The 17527-nt window shown below is 36.5% G+C and overlaps 1 long non-coding RNA gene across 1 annotated transcript in view; it reads left to right on the forward strand.

The window, feature by feature from the left end:
- Nucleotides 1–14628, forward strand: part of LOC139590033 (uncharacterized) — a 93558-nt gene extending 78930 nt beyond the window's left edge. Inside the window, exons 3-4 of the long non-coding RNA XR_011679208.1 lie at nt 8852–8886; nt 14567–14628. This is a non-coding gene — a long non-coding RNA (uncharacterized lncRNA). The remainder of the gene's footprint in view (nt 1–8851; nt 8887–14566) is intronic.
- Nucleotides 14629–17527: the final 2899 nt, after the last annotated feature.

The raw sequence follows: 17527 nt of genomic DNA on the forward strand, positions 1-17527 counted from the left end.
AAGAAAAACAACTCTAGAAGACTGTCAGTGGGAAGTATGTGTATTTAATTTCTGTAGTACTTATTTTCTTGTACACAGAAAACTGTATTTCTTTTACTCAAAAGAGAGAAGGAGGGGAAAACCAAGGTCATCGTGAATCTTTAAAGGAAAGGCTGCTCCAGAAAAAATATTTGTTCTGAAGAATATTAGAGTTGTCATAATGCTGACACATTCTTAATAAATTTTAATGTGATGATGTTTCAGACTACAGAGAGATTGGTCTGCAGCTTATTGGGCCCTGCATTTGAATGTCCTCTGGAAAGAAGGGCAGAAGAGGTAAAAGAGCAACATAGGCCTCTGCCTACTCTCTATGTTCTATGAGCTATCTCTACTTACAGAGAAGGAGATAAGGAATGCTTGCCAGTCCTTCTCTGCTGGGAGTTTATAACCTCTGTCAGGAGAACCTAATAGGCAGCTGGGGAAACAGCTACATTTGTCAGGCATAGTCTGATATCCAGCTGTGTCTGATCAAGCATTTAGGATGCTGTGCACTGTTTTCACATCTGAAAATCTTTTCATATACTTAAATTCTCTGACTTTGTCCCTTTTTCTAATGGAAACGGACTATTCTTTGTGAGAGGTTCCCATAGATCCCTCAAAATCTGAAATCATGCTAGATTCCAAATCCTATTTCATTTAGGATCTTCTGTTCATAAAATGCACAATGTAATCTGTAATTTATGTTGTTAGGATAGCCCATTGTTCAAACAATAATAAAAAAACCCTCACTCCAGAAAGTTCCCTAGAACAGGGAGGAAAATATTTGTAATATAAAATTTTGAGTTTTCTATCACATCAAGAGAATTGCTGTCCTGTTCCTATTCCTTCAGCATTTTCACCTTGGAAATACCTGGGTCATGTATGTCAGTTACTCAGCCAGGGCCCCATGGCCAAACATCATGAACTGGATTCTGACCTCTTTCCATCCTCTCAATGAGGGGCTGACATTTGATTACAGCCTTCTCTACTGGGTAATCTTATATTACTCTTTAGCATCATGACTCCATGACCCTGCAAGCCTGGGAGTAATATTCTGGTCATGGTTTTAGAAATCTTAGTGCTTTTTTATTATCACCTTTGCCATCTTCCAATGTCTTCACTTTCAATCTGAAAGTAACTGTCCTTGTAATCCAGTACCAGCCTCTATGACCTCCAAACTCCTTGTCTTTAACAGTGTATAAATGCAAAACATACTGAACATGTACTTTCTGTGTAAGAACATTATTTCAGATGACTGTCTGGCAAAGAAAATATTTCTGGATTGGAAAAAACAGACTAGCTTGCAAATGTTGCCAAAAGTACTGAATCTTTCTTGAGGGCAGACACTTTGGATGCTTCAGCTGGCAGAAAATCACTGAGGGATATTTTTCAAAATATAAAGTTCTGTCCGTCTAAAAAACGCTCAGTTCCTTATAAGAATGTAAAGTGTATTCACACAATACTGCAAGCCAGCTGCCTGACACTGCTAAAGTAGGAATAGTTCTTTCAAATCAAAATTGGACTTTGTATTTTAATGCCACTAATAAAATGGAATGAAGGAAACTCTTGCAATTGAGTAAGAGTTTATTTTTAGGGAACATATTAGCTGAAAATAGGATTTTCTATATATAGGAACCACATTTTTCCTCCAGTGTGTGTGTTTATGTCTGGGCAGGCTTGGATGGGACTACTGGTGACGGATGAATTATCAGCTCTGCACTCATTGCAAGCCACACTCATATTGCGCTGGAAGCGTAATGATGAGCTGCTGAAATGCTGAACCCAGAGTCTTAGACATAAACCCAGAAAAATAGATATCTGTCTGCGTTGTGGGCACCAATTCTGTAGGCATTCTCTGAATTGCTTTTGGAATGTGGCTTCTTTGTTGGGCTTTTAGAAATGTTTTTCAGTGAATTATATAAAAGTCTTCCCTTCCCTTTGTTCAATATTTTTGTTCATGTATTTCCTTTCATAACACACCTCTGTGAGGAAGGTTCAAATAGTCTGGAGGATAGGAGAAGTAATATAGGCTCTTGTATTTGTGGGCAGGAACAGTAAGGATCATGTTGAGTACTGTCTGCCTGGTTCTGTCAAACTGACCTATAAATTATCATTACACAACTTCGTAACATGAACTATAAAAATAAGTATTGAGAAATGAATAGGTCAGAGAAAGAGAGTGAGTTCATTCTGTTGTGATTTCAAAACCACAATAGTTTCCCCCTTTCCTTTTCTCCCCACAGAAGCAGAAATGAAATTATGTCATTTTACCTTGGTCAGTCTGTCAGATTTTCCATAATTCATTTGTAGATTCAAGAGTTCAAGCAGTTAGAGAGTAGCTTACCCTCTTTATTCTTAACTGGTTCTGTTTTTTTCTTTTTCTAATTATTGAAAAACAGATATTTTTCTTAATTGGATTTTTGAAAATGGATTTTTTTGTAGATGCCTTTGAAAGAGCTTTCATTGAGAACTTTCTAGACAGTAGCCTAACTACATAGAATATACAGTATATACATAGTGTCAGAGCTGCTGTATTGGTATGAACTCAGTTTTAAACAGTCTGGATGGACTCACTACTCTGAAAGTGGTTTCGTTTTTGGAACTCACCCTTAACTTTCTAGCAACAAAAAGTGATAATTAATGAAAAAAAGTGTCTTGTACATTTATGGTGCTTAAAATATGAAAACAAGAAAAGATTATATATTTTATTATATAAAAGATTTAATAAATGGAAATCCAAAGATTCTGAAATGCTGAAATCCATAGGACTGTGAAATAGTGTTTTCTGGAAACCAAAACAAGTGAATTAAGTCCCTCAGACATACTCAGAGCACTGAAAATATATCATATGCAAGTCACTGTAACTTTTGAGGATGAAAAATTTGGCAACATAAAACATTCTTCTCTGATACCCAGATGCAGAGAAAGCAGGGCAGTGCAGTAATAGAGGCTGTTAAGCTTCCATGCCCATGGAATGGCATGGCTCAGGGAGCACAGCCCTTGGAGCAGCACAACTGGGTAATACTTGACCTGTGTGGATGCAGCTGTAGCGATTCTGCTTTTCAAGCCCCCTCATTTGGCAGTGGTTGAGAAATTGAAGTGCATAGGTGAAGATGGGAGATTGACAATGAGGAGATGGGAGGCTGAAGCCCTTATTTTGGAATATTTAGAGCTGCAGGAAGCAAGCTGGGATGAGCGGAAGAAGTATCACTGCCCGGAAAAGTGGTTTTGAATCAGAAGGAATCTAGACTATTAAAATCACAGTTTAAAAGCAGTCTGATTACTTTGATATTTAAGTGTTCTTTTACATTAGGTCCTGCTGTTTATTCAATGATTTATTTTCAAAAACTGGTGACTACCTGGAAGTAAAAATGTCACTACCAAAGAGAGGTCCATCCCAGTGCATGTCCAGTGCATCTCCTAGGACAGTTTAGTTATACCAAGTCACCATCTAGTCTTGAAATGCTTACTTCTTTTCTTGTGAACTGTTTTATAAAAACATATTCATGTCAGAAACTTGCTTCAGCAGAAATTCAGTATTTTCCTGCAACCACTGAGTGCCATAAAACCTGAGATAGGGAATTTTCTCTGATTTAGTCTCTATGTCCCCATGATTCCAGACTGCACAGTGTGGGCACCAGGCTTGAATAGGACTGTCTGAGCCAAATGCTCCACGTCAGGCACGCTCCTATCAGTCATGGGGATGTAACTGAGCTCCAGACTGGGATTACAAGGTGGTTCTGAGTGCGGAGACAGCTGGCTCTTCCCAGGTCAAATCAGCCTCAGCCAGCAGAGAGGCCACCAGAGTGATCAGGGAGGCTGGGGCTCAAACAAGAGATCCTGTGGCTGATGTGACAATGTCCTCAGCTGGCTGAGCTTTCACATAAATCATGGGGGGATCAGTTACCCTGGGACTGAGCTGATGCCAAGAAACTCAGGGATACTTCTTAGGCACTTTTTCTGTAGTGCACAGTCAGAGATAGGCTCCTTCAGAGTTTTCTGCAATTACAGGAATAACTCTCTGATGCTTATGCTCTGACTCATTCTTAAAAGTAGTCTATCAGTCTCTATTGACTATTTTGGGAATACACATACCCCCCAAAAAATCTCTTTGCTGAATGACTAAGGAGAAAGGTTCCTAACTGGCACTGTGAATCGTCTTGCTGTGGCCAAGCATCTTTTAGCTGTTGAAACACCTAAGGTGGATATGTCTTAAGCCAGCCTCTGATAAAATCAAGATTAAAACTAAAGAGTCCTAGTTCACAGATTTTTTTTCCCCTGTAATCATTGGAAAACACACTGTACTTTTCTACCTCTAGGTAGTTTCCATTATTTCAACTTCCTTCTGAAACTCAGACCCAAAGCTGTTTGCAGTATATGACTTCCAGATATACAAGGATATTCTGATATAAATATGGAAACAAAGAGGGTTTGTAATTTTTTTTTAAATTTATTTATTTAAATGTAAGGAGGACATTTGAAATAATTGAAGATTTGGGTTCAGTGAAAAACTGTTTTCCATAAATGATACTCAGACACCTTAAATCGTGCTAGAGGGAGCACATGTGTTATTCTGGGAACTTGTGTCAAGGACTCTGTCTTCAGCTTGTCCTTTGAAGGGTCCCTTCAAAGGGGAGAGACTCTTGAATGTTTAGAAATGGAGGACACTTGAATGTTTAGAATTATTTTACATGATACAGCAGCCTCTGATTTCCTTTGTCACTTTTAAAGATTTATCTCTTCCCGTTCAGACTTTCTGAGGAGACAAGTGTATGCAGTCCCTTCCTGGTCTTCACTAAATTGAGGGATGGCAGTTTGATCAGGAAATATTAACTCTCCAGAAAAGAAATAGTGGAACAATTCTTCAGAATGCTTATATTTTTGATATACTTCCTTTTCCCAAGCCTTATCTTCCTTTGGCAGGGCTTGTGATTCCAGCCTAGAGAGCTTCTGGATTGCTGCCTATCATTTTCTTATGGGAGTAGTTGTTGTGAACCTCCTGCTTTATCTCTCAGTGCCTAGATCTCCTCAGCTTTTTCCAGTGAAACACGCCAGTTCTCAACCTTAGTGAAAAGCCAGATGAAATGATCCAAGTGCCACATGTAGTAAATTGTGACCCATTTTTCCTTCATTTCAACAACCACCTACTGCTGTAATTGGTGTTAATCAACGTGGAACTGAGCATTATTTTTAAAATAAGTATATCTTCAAAATATTTCTAGTAATGTGCTATAATAAGGTCAAAATGAGAAAGGAGGCTTCCTCTATTGCTAGTCCAGAGAAAAGGATTAAAGATGCATTAGTTGTGCAGATGCTTTTGTATGCTGATACATTTACTCATTATGAAGTTTGCTCCTCTTCCAATCCTTCTGGTACGCATACTGCAAGCTTGTATCTAATTTAACCTCCCTACTAAACTTATGGTTTCCTCCTTAGATTTTAAAATTGTTTTCTATTTTTTTGTGAATTCCAAAGGGCTTCTTGCCTGTGTACTCATATGTATCTGTCTCCTAGGAATCAGAGATGGTTTGATCTGTGAAGTCTCCCTGCATACTCCTATCCCTCTGTATCTGAGAGTCTCACCTCAAATAGAAATGACCTCCAAAGGAAGAACAGTGATAGTACCTGTTCTAGCAGAGTGCAACAGGTGCTAAATGTAATTTAAAAAAAAACAAACAAACAAAAAGCTTTAGAGTTTTAGCCTAATATTTTGGAAAACAGGGTTGATTCCTGTGCATATTTTCCAACAACACTGTGTAATTCCTGCTTGAGCAAACAGGACATTAGACAAGGCCATATTTGACTAACTAGAAAAAAAATGATCAATTATGTGAAAGAAATCCTAGATAGGATCTAAACTAGGAAGTAATACCTAGGGGACATGAACTTAATAAATAAATATCTAAGTAACAGTAAATATCTAAACAACATTTTAGTAAAAGATACTTCAGATACCATTTTATGACACATATCCTCACTTAACCTTTTGGTTGTGTATCATTTATCTAGCATGAATTTCAGTGTGGTAGAAGGACATGTATTGAGAATTTTAGACCCATTCAGCCATGTATAACAGGACACCTTGCATGTGAAAGGGTTATTGTCATAAACATGCTTCAACTATATTTAAAAAAAATTAAATTGTAGAGCTGAATTTTTGCAATCTCTGATATTTATGTGATACTACATATGTATCTGTTCTAGCAACTTTAAAAGTTGCTGAGGAAATTTCTACAACTGGAAATTTATTAAAACACTAGCAACAAAAATAGTATCTGGATCTATGGGGAACAGAACTGTAACACTGTGAGTCTTAGAGGAGTTAGAGACTGTTTCTCAGCATCTGAGTATGCAAGATCTGTACTTGGGTACATGCTCAGCACTGACTGTATTTCCTTTTAATGGTTTAAATATTTCTGTGTTCTAGATTTAACTTTTAGTGAAGCTGATGTTACTTAAATAAGATCTATAGCCTCATGTAGTGAACAAAACTTGTGAGTTCATTGATGGTAACTGAAGAGGTGAAGCATTGAGGGCTATAAAAGGGAAATCTTACCTAAGACATGAGATCTGACCTGGATATGAAGATGTAAAGTCATTTCTGTAAAGTAAGCTGGTCATTTCTGAGGTTGTCTTGAAACACATTAATCTCTGGAAAAGAGCAGTGTTGCCATCTGAGTTGGGCAGATGTTCTCTTCCCCTTGTGAGTTCCTCCACTTCTACCCTGATCTGGCTAATTGGCTTGCCTTACTAATAAAATTGCATATCTGGTCTAAAATCCTGTTTTGACTTCAAGTTTATGCATTCAAATAAGTCATGTGAAAAATCTTTTAGTAATTTTTTTTTCCATAATTTGGATGTGCAATATAGTTTGGATTTGGAAGACTGCTATTCTTTCAAAGTGTTAATGTGTTCTGAGGAGTGTTGGTAGATGTTGTCTGTCTGTACACGGTGCATTCTAGAGGGTTGGAGCAGTGCATAAGAACAGCAGCTCACAAGGGCTGCAAAGTGCACAGAAACTACATTTACAGGTAGAGAAAACTTGAATTGCTCTGGTACTTTGAATGGGTAAAGCAACTTTTCAGCTCTGTTTCAGCAAAGTTTTAAAACTAGGTCTTGACTTAAAGCATGTGAATGCCTTGCTGAAATTGGAAAAATTATGACTGAGAGAGAAATTCAGAACAGATTTAAATGCTTTGCCTGACTGGTGCTTTGAGGTAGGCTATTCCAATGGAGCTCCAGAATGTGAAAATTGAATGCTTTTACACTTTCAATTTGCTAAGATTTCTACCATAAATGCAGAACTTTAGATGCTGAAAACCACCTAAAGAACATTAACACTTTTGAAAATGTACCAAAAATTTCCAAGGGGAAAAATCATAACTCTGAGAAAAAATTAAGCTCAGAAATCTTGAGCTTACTGCCAAATAAAAAACATTGACTTCTTCAGTAGTGGTAAATACTTTATCTAAAACTGACTTCAAAATACATGTTTGCTCTTGAGAGGACTTGTAAAAATGCTTTTATTTTGTTTTAGCAATATGTCTTCTGTTCTTGATTTTTGTCACTTAAGTTTTTAAAAAGTGTTGGAAAAAGTATATAAGCTTGAAAAATTATCTGGGTAATCAATTGATACTAATTTACATTTAATAACATCCTGTTCCTGGAAGCACATTTCCTGTAATAAAAGGGCACCTCTCTTTGGGTTTATAGGCACCAATTTGATACAACCTTCCTCTGGTACAAATAGATACTACAGAAAATGCACATTCTCAGGCCTGTTTGTATGCAATTCAGTTTGGAACAGTCATCTCCATTAATTTTGGTTTGGGTTTTTTAGTCATTACAGTAGGTAGAATAATTTCTAAATCAAGATTCCATATATCACTTTTCACCATAAAAGCTTTCTTTTAAAGCTTGCTCTTATAGCTTCTTCTATTAAGAAAGGTAATTTTGGACTCAAATTGCAAATGTGTCTGATCTTTTCCTTTTGTATAGATCCTCTCTTGCTCCATCTTTCCATCCTTCTTATTAATAAGACAAAATAACAACTTGAAAGTCAGCTTCCATATCTCTCATCATTGGATTCATCAGCTAAAATGTAAGAGATGCCTGGGAAAAAAATAATAAGTCTTTCCTCTGTTAATTAAGGATGCACTTTCTATAATTAATACAAATTATCATTTAATTTAAACAACTTTTAGAAAAGGAAACAAGGAAAATTTCTTTGCCATGAATATCAGAGTTCTGCCAATGCACTTAAGGAGGTCAAATGACCTGACAACATGCCTGAACCCTCATATGGTAAAATAATAAAAAGGAGAAAGAATTCCTGTATAGCGTTCCAATTTAACTGTGCTGAGAGATTTCTCAAAGAGAAATATGGTATGAGGGAGGAAGTAAAAATGTAAGAAGACAACAATTACATTAAATTATTTTATTTGTGTCTTCCAAAATGAACAGCTGTAATGTGTTACTGCATATTTTCCTCTGTTGTAGTCTTTCTTGACATAGATAAGTTTCTGACTAATTGAAGGCTAATTAAAAAGATTTTCTGTGGTCTGTTTTTCCTTGCTACAATTTCTTATGGATGTGGATATTCTGTGAAGTGATGACATATTATAAAACCCATTGATTTAAATAAAAAAAGGCATCCCCATTTTGTTCTGAAAATATCTTGCAGAAGGATATCATTAGCATTTTTCAGACCTTCACAACAGGCCTCATCTGGTGAAGTCAGTGCAAGTCTTTCCACTGACATCAATGGGCAGTGGATCAGGGCTCATTTATGTCCTACTTCTAACTGTGTTTTCTCCATTCTTTTATTCTACAGTGCTTTCATGCTGAGATTTGTTGAAGTTGATACAGGTAATTCTTGCATTTCTTTGTAATTCTACACAAGTGATAAATACTGCGCTTATATGCATCTTTTAATCCAGTGAGTTTTTCCAGTTATTTAACAAACCCATAGAAAGAACAAACAAAAGGACCTGTATTTGTAATGAGAGGCTATAGATCAACAGGATAACTGTGTAGGAATAGTTCTGGCTAAAGACCACCAAATCCCAGAATCATCTAATATAAAAGCTGCCATAGGACTTTAAGGTTTCACTTCTGCACACTTTTGTGTGCAGAGAGCTACTGCTGTGCTTTCAGGGCATATCCCATCCACCACATTGGACTTAATATTAACCCTAATAGGCACTGTTTTATTTGACTTTTGCCAAGCTTCATAAAACAGTGGTTTTCCTACAGATTTTCAATACATAGTAAAGCACACTTACCTCAGTGTGAGAGCTCTGCCCTTTTGATAAACACTATGGCCTGTAGCTGGCTAAAGCTACTCACCCTAATTATCTATTCTGGTGTAATTTTGGATTTAATGAAGGAAGAGCCTGCTGGCTGCCAATTTCTGCAGTGGAGGATGGTCATGTTTTTCCTTTGGAGGGTAACTGTGGAGGAGAGGGAAAGTATGAAGAGCTAAAGCAAGATACAAGAGAGCTGTGGCATCTGGGGCAGATTAGCCTAACACCTCTCTCAGTTTTGCAAAAATCTTGATAATTCAGTTATCAGAAGAGCCTCAGGAATGACAGAAGGAGGAACTGAGACAGACTTGCTGCTTCTGTCACAACAGTGATGGGAGAGTGGTAAACAAAGGTCAATATGGGTCTTCCAGTCTTCCTGTAAAAAACAGCATCTTTTTGCACACTTAATAGTTCCTGTGCATCACATTTTGTTTGCTTCTAAAAAAAGAACAAAATACCTACCCCCATCAATTCCCCATCAGAATAGAGTAATGAAATGCCCAGCTGCAGATACAGCAAAATTCATTCCAGTTCTGCTCAGTTATTGTCTGTCTCATCTTTAGCAGATGGCTGGACGATGATGTCTGCAGTAATAAAAATATTAAAAACAAAAACTGCCAGCTGAATTGGAAAACTGACTAATTTCTATTTTTACAATTTGGTACATGAAGCCATTACTTCTCAGGCCAGTAATGGCCATATTCAACAACAGCCATGTGAGAACATTTAGTGGACAGAAGGTGCAGTACTGGATTTCTCCATCCCTTGACTTCTGGGAAGAAACAGCACCTCACATATAAAATATATATATGTGTGTATATATATATACACACACTGCTTCCATATGTTATGAAGAAGTGTCAGCTGTAACATACTGGTGGCAGTGAGACAGATTGTCCCCTGGTGAGACAGAATATCTCTGAGGTTTGCTTCAGAACTGTTACACAAAGCCACATAAATTGTGTGACCAGTACTGCACATCCCCTCATGCTCACCTCCCTCAGTGAGGGAAATGTCTTTTGAGCAGTCAGTAGCATAGAGATGCTTTTGAAAGACTATGGCCTTCATTTGTATTCCAGGTTCTCCCCTGGCTCCCTAGTAAGTACTGGCATTTTAAGCTGTGGGAATATAATAATATCATATAATATAAAATAATAATATTATATACATAATTAATAAATTTATATTATAAAATATATATTTATAATATATAATATAATTAATAACATTATATGATGTAAAGCAAAATTGCTCAGGTAGAATTTTTTTCTCATAGAGGTTCTATGTTCTGAATTATGCAAAAACAGAGGCTAAACTAGTCATGTAGTGAGAGATGACAGAAAGTGATGAGAAAATTATGCTTCAGAATATTTGTTGGATAATAGTCTTAATTATCTTTTTACTGGGTAGATCTCTAAATGACAGAAGATCATATGGCACTAATTCATGCACTCATGTGAGCAGTATTTCACTCCTGGAGAGTGAGGTTTTATCGCTTTATCACTGAGATGCATTGTCACATTGGGAACTTCCCAAAACCTAGGCTTTTGAAAGGAGGGGTGATTTTCAGAGCTCTGGCTTAATAGCCCATTGTTTGAAATACAGTAGAGTATTCTGATTTTCAGGAATTACCTTCTTGAACTCAGACTCCATAGAGGTATCTTGATTATCTGAGATAATCCTGTGTTCAGTATTTTGACATTTAAAGCATCCAAACCGTTTAGCAGTTGTTACATATGTTCCAGCAGTAAGTCTCAGTTAAATGTCTGTCGTAAGATTATATTGAGATTTGGGTGTTTGCTTTTTTAACTAGAGAAATTCACTGGCCTACAAAAACAACAGTTTTATTTTCTTTGTGGAAAGCACATAAAGCATCCTACATCTAGCATCTCAGATCTTATTTTTAATTAATATAACATACATTATTAAAGAGAACAACCTCTTCATTTGTTTCATCTTTCAATTTCAAATTGTATTTAACAAGGGGGTAGGAAGAAATGTGAAATATTGTTCTTTTGTATTGTGTTTGGCTCTTAAAATTTGTTGTGCATTAATTAATGCTAGGTTATTTCAACTTCTATGGCCAGTATATTAATTAGTATATTGTTTGGATGAAAGAAGATGCAAAAATCAATTTTTACATATTTTATTACTTACATTTGGGGGAAAAACAAAAACCCTTTCCTGAATGTTTTGGATAAAACAGAAATTTTATTTGTTCTTTTTTTAGCTAAGACTGTGCACACCTTATTTATTGGTTTATATTCAGACCTACCTACTGAATAAGATTTGCTCACCCCTTGCCATCCACTGTAACCTGACAACATATCAAGGTTTAGGAAATGCATTCTCCAATTCAGTGTTCCCACTGAAACTACTCACAGCTCACTCACTTCCCTCTTCTCCTCCCCCTGCCAGAGACTGGAGAGGAGACCTGGAGGCACAAAAAGTAAAGAGCACAGGTTGAGATAAAAATAATTTACTGGAAATGACAATGAGATAAGAAAAAGAACAGTAACAACAATACCAATGACAGCAGACCCCAACATCCTGACTCAGAAGCAAGCCCTTCCTTATTCCTGGAAAATGATGTGGGGTGGTACAGAATAACCTCAGGGTCCTGGCCATACCTTTCCTGGCTACTGAAAAAAAAAAACCTGTCCTGGCCAGAACTAGGTCACAACTATAGTGACAGGTTTACCTTTCAGTGGAAGAAAGGGATGGACAAAAGCTTTGAAAACCAGAGTGTTCCAGTAATTCTTTTTCTTATTCATCCATTTGAAAAACAAATGCTGAATACTACTGGCCAGGTTTATAACAACATGAGAGAAAAATGTGTCTGTGCAAAGGTGTTTCAGAACTGCCAATGCAAAGACTGAGAGAAGAGAAATTACTCTTAATCTTGGTTTTCTGTGTTCCAGGTGATGCCATTTCATAACCTCTAAGAGACTATAAAATACCTTTCTGTGTGTGGGGTTTTTGGTTTTTTTTTCTATTAAGGATTATGTTTTAATCTGAAATTCCTTTAGAAATAAAAAATATACTTGGAATTATCCTTTATCAACAGAATAATGAACTTGTAAAATAGGGTACTGCCAGCTTCCTGCACTTTGTCACTAAAGGTTTTGCTGAGCTAACATGAAATCCACACATTTAACAGCCGCTAATTTCTCCAGTCTCCTGTTTATCTCACTTAAGCTTTACACAATAGGGTGGCAGGACAACACCTTAGTGATGTATTCAGGCAGGACATACCTGCCACGGCTTGCTTTAGATTTGCCCTCATTAGGTTTCATTCATGGTCTATACTTCCTGTATTTGGAGAAGTGATGACCAATCTGTCACCATCCACTTTTATTTATTTTTCTACTCATGATTTTATAAATCTTTGTCATATTTTTGCCCAGCTGAGTCCTTTCCAGGCACAAGAGCCCCAGGTACTCGATGGCTCCATGTATGCAGCTGCTGCACATCCTGTTGGTGCTGCTGCCCCTCTCCATCCCTCTCCCACTGCACTGGATCCATTTTTGGAGACAAGGGACTCCCTGTGCATAGGATTCATGATGCAGCATGGGTCTACACTGAGCAAAGCTCTGTTCTTTTCTTTCTCTGTAATTTTTCCTTACCTAATAATCCCTATATTTTTATTTGCTACTTCAACTGCTACTGATCAGTAAGCTGATGTTTTCCTAGCTCTTACACCAGTTATAGCTTCCAGACTTTTCCTGTGGTGATGATGGTCATCTCAGAAAATTCTGACTTGGAGTTTTTTCTCCTCATTTGTGAAGAACCACTTACTCCTGGCTATTTTTGAATCTGCCACATGCTAGTTTCATTTGATATTCTCAATTTCTCATATTGGAGAAATCTGAATAATGAGTAGACCTCAAAAAATATGTTCAATGTATTAAATGATCCTTTTATTCTATTATCCTGTTTAATAAACAAGTCAGGCCACTGCATTCCACAATGATCTGATGGTCAAACTGTGAGTAATTTTTAAGAAAAATTTTAGGATACTTTAAAAATAGTCAGTTTAATGACATTTTTATGTAACTCATAAAAGTGGCAGGAAATAATATTGGAAGGATTTATCTTCATATTTCTTAATAGAATCCCTCAAAGAAGTATAGGACAGAGTTCATGGTGATATGTTATCCTATATTAACAGCTCTGAGGCAAGAAAATTTGCTTGTGAGCTTTGAAGGACACAATGAGACACTATGAGAGACACTACTGAGAAAGAGCATTCTCAAAAACACAACTGAGCCTGGCACAGAGTCACTCTAAACATCTGTTTGGACAAACATTCACATCTCTAGCTTGCAAAATCAATAGAAAGATTTTATTCATTATTTTGCCTTCATTTTAATTTTGTGAAGCTGAAATATTAGAAAATAGACAAGTAAGCTTCTCTTTTGCATGCTTCTACTGCAACCTAAAAGCCCACTATATTTTGTAAAATGAATCTTAATCCTTGATACCACGTTCATTTTTAATTTCTTATGTATACTTCCATCATTAATTGTAACATATTGTTTTCATTAGCTATAGTCAATTCCCACAAAAGAAAATAACTAAACTGACAAACCCTATTGCATTGAAGGATGGAGTTTGCAATACATGTTTGCAAAAACTCACATATAATGCACAACCTCTTTCCTCCTGACATCAAGCAGCAAGACCTACTGGACTGGCGCATGCTTCCTGTACTACCTCTGAGGGGAGCCATTATCCAGCAGTTGTGGTCAATGCCAGGACACCATATATCTGCAATCCTTGCAGGACTACATAGGCCTGAATGTTCTCCTTTTTAACTGATGTGAATCAAAAATAGGCTGCAGCCACATAGCCTTCACAGCATGTTGGGATAGAACAGACATAAAATACAACCAAAAACTTTTGTAGTCCGATCTGTTGTTTTCAGTACGGTACAAAAATGAGAAAAAAGGCAAACGAACTGTGTAGAAAAAATAACTTTCAGTTTTTCTTCATTTCAGTATCTGGTTGTGTGTGATTTGGTAAGGCTCATTCAGGATAAAAGATATCCTTAGCTACTCCAAAGTTTGAGCAAATATAACTAAACAGATACAGAACATTAATCTTAACTTCAACGCTTATTTTAATGGCACTCCACACATTTATCTGAAGTTGAAAGCATATTCTGAAGTTTGAAATTTCATTTTCAATTGAAACCCTGAATGACAAGCATAATTTTCTAGCCTAAACTTTCATTTGGAAAGGTGGAGGGGAGATGTAGAAGAAGGCAGAGGAAGAGGGATGAAATAATTCAACTAACAAATGGGTAAATGGTATATAATCTTTATTGCTAGATTATTACTAGTGTTCACAAAGAAAATATCCCATGTCTTCACACACTTAGCATTATTTTTTAGACTAGTGGAGTTTGTTTTGTAAGTATTTTTAAGTGCTGAATTGTCATGATGTACTCTTGGAAATATAACTTGTTTACTGAGGAGGCCAACAACAAAACTACTGAGAAAATTTCCTTCTTAATTACAGTCCTCTAAAAAATACTTTCTGAAAAACTCTGCCAGGAATAGGCAGATAATATAGTTAAAGATGGGATTGTATGTGAGAGATTAGTGAAAGCTTTTCCTTTACTTTGAACTATTCCCTTTACCATTGAAACTGTTTCATGGGATATTTACTTTAAATGCAGACAAAATGTGTTCCATTGGTTGCAGGGAAGGCTATAGTGATAGACATTAAAAAAACTTTCCTTAAAAGTGGAAAACTTGATATAATTTAAATACGACAGTGCTTTTCATTCTATTTTCTTCTTAACCTCTGTATTTGTTAATATATTTTATTTTACACTTGCTAAAAGGCAAATAAATGAAAAGTCAACGTTGAAGAAACTTTAGGGTACATGTTTTTCAAATTACTCTAAGAGAAGTCATAGTAATTCTTTCATCTTCACTGTGTAGATCCTGTTGACTCTTAGTCAGGCTTAAAAAGAGTGTGACAATGCCAAGAGGGGCTTGCTGAGATTCATAGGATAAGGACAGAAACCTTTACAGAGTAGTTGGTGTAGTTAGTAGTTATTCTCTTTTTTTGCTCAGAGACTTTTTTTTCCTAATGAGGGATTGTCAGGATAGCAGAGGTAATGATGTCATTTCACATCCCCAGTCTCATTTCAAATGTGCACATCAGAACTGGAGCAGACTAGGGGTTGTATGTCTTTCCTTCTATTTAGAGACTCTTAACAATGTTGCAAATTGTGGGGTTTTGCAAGGAACGGATGCACTTATGTTTTGGAATTTGGACTCAGACCACTACTAGATCATTTCACACAGACTTCCAAAAAGCTAGAAACCCCAAAACCCAATCATATGATAACTTCTGGCTGAACTCCTGGCCAACTTGAACTAATGTCAAATATTGCTTTAGCTAAACTAAATCTCACTTGGTCCTGGCTTTCAAATAAAACAGTTGTTATTTTTGTTTTGTTTTGTTTCCCTGTTAAATGAACAAATCTGCTTGGGATGTCCTTAAACGTCCGTGCACTGATTCACCCCAAAGTAATTGTAGATGACTAAGACAAATGATCTGAGTTACTGATTTCATGGCTGGAGAGAGTGAGTAAGAGGTGCACTCTGTCCCTTGGCTGTCATACACTGCTTTACCATATCTCCATTAACACCCCAGTGAATGTGTTGATTACTGCTCTGGATTCTGTATTTAATGGATTGTATGAAACTCTCATTGGAAAAAAAAATTATTAGTTTGGCTTATCTGTTTTCATCTTGGCACAATAATGCATTTTTCCTAATCAGCTGATTTGAAGTGAAATGAGGGGACAAGTTTCATTTGAAGTGCACTGAAGCACCTCCTGCCTACAACTATACAGCTCTTTGCTGACAGCTCCTGCACTCAAAATTTGGGCAAGGTTTGCATGGCCCAATACCAAAATAAAATATTAGAGTAGGGTTTTTTTGAGTGCTTGAAAGGCATGGCAATGACCTAAGACTAGCATTTTGTCCAAACCTAAAGATCTGTTCCAGTATATTCCAGTCAATCCTTACCTTGGGACTTAGGACTAAAGGCAGGGATTCAAAGTTTGCTTTATTTATGAACATTGTGTGGGAGACCTGCAGAGTTTAGAGCAGAATAATTTTCAAGTCTATAGGGATAAACACACCATGTGCTTCTGGAAGAATCCTGATGGCTTTCTCAGATAAGTGTTTCTATACTCACAAATCTGTGAGTTTCTTCAAAGCCACCTTGCCATGAGACATAACAGGGGGAGAAGCTGAATATCAAAAGACCAAAAAATGTAGCTTGTAGTAAAATAAATATAGGTCAGCATTAAATTCAAGCCACAACATATCAGCATTTACCAAATTTGAAGAGGAAGACACTGCGCTTCAGATTGCAAAGAATTTTTGGATCAATAATGAAGATTTTACTGTAATTCCAAGTCACATGCCTGTAAATTGCCTAACAAAGGTCTTATTATTCCCCTTCTGTTTTTCTTTCTTCATGGCATGAAAATTGAGGTTGAGATGCTTTATTACTTCTTAAATGTTGAGATAGAATAACAGAATGATTTGGCCTCCAATTCAGACAGACAGGTGGTATAGATTTATTTGGTTACTATTGAAGAGTGCTTCCAGCAGCTGCTGAAATGGAAAGCAAACACATGAATTGTGAGATGGAGGAACAGCTTAGGCCACGAATTGTAAACACAAAATTTTTATTTCTTCTCCTTTCGAACTCAAAGATCATTCTTGCCAATTTTTCAGAAGTGTTATACATATGCATGAAACATATGTATCTGCTGATTTAGGTCATAAATTGCAAACACCCAAGACATGAAACAAAAGGAGGCAGTAATTTCTTTTAGTGTTGTCTAAAAATGTACAATAGTACTATTTTTAAGAGAGAAAATGGGTAGGGTCAAAATCTATAACCAGCTAAACAAGCTGAGCTAGCCAAATATTTTCCATGAAACTGAGCTTCACCTACTGGAACATTTATTATCTCAAGACAGGTAAACAAAGACATCACTATTAAACTAACTCACTAAAAGTGTTACAGTTTCATAGGTATTGTTTCCTCCTCCCTCTCATTCATTCTGTGTATTGTCATTCTCTTCTACCTGGTCATTAAAAACAAAAGACAGGAAATGAAAAGAGTAGAAAAAAAAAAAAAGAGGGGGTCAAAGGAAGAAAGGTAAG

This window comes from Agelaius tricolor, unplaced genomic scaffold (assembly GCF_023055355.1).
Source record: "Agelaius tricolor isolate 1412-34295 unplaced genomic scaffold, bAgeTri1.0.p SCAF_5, whole genome shotgun sequence".
Lineage (NCBI taxonomy): Eukaryota > Metazoa > Chordata > Aves > Passeriformes > Icteridae > Agelaius > Agelaius tricolor.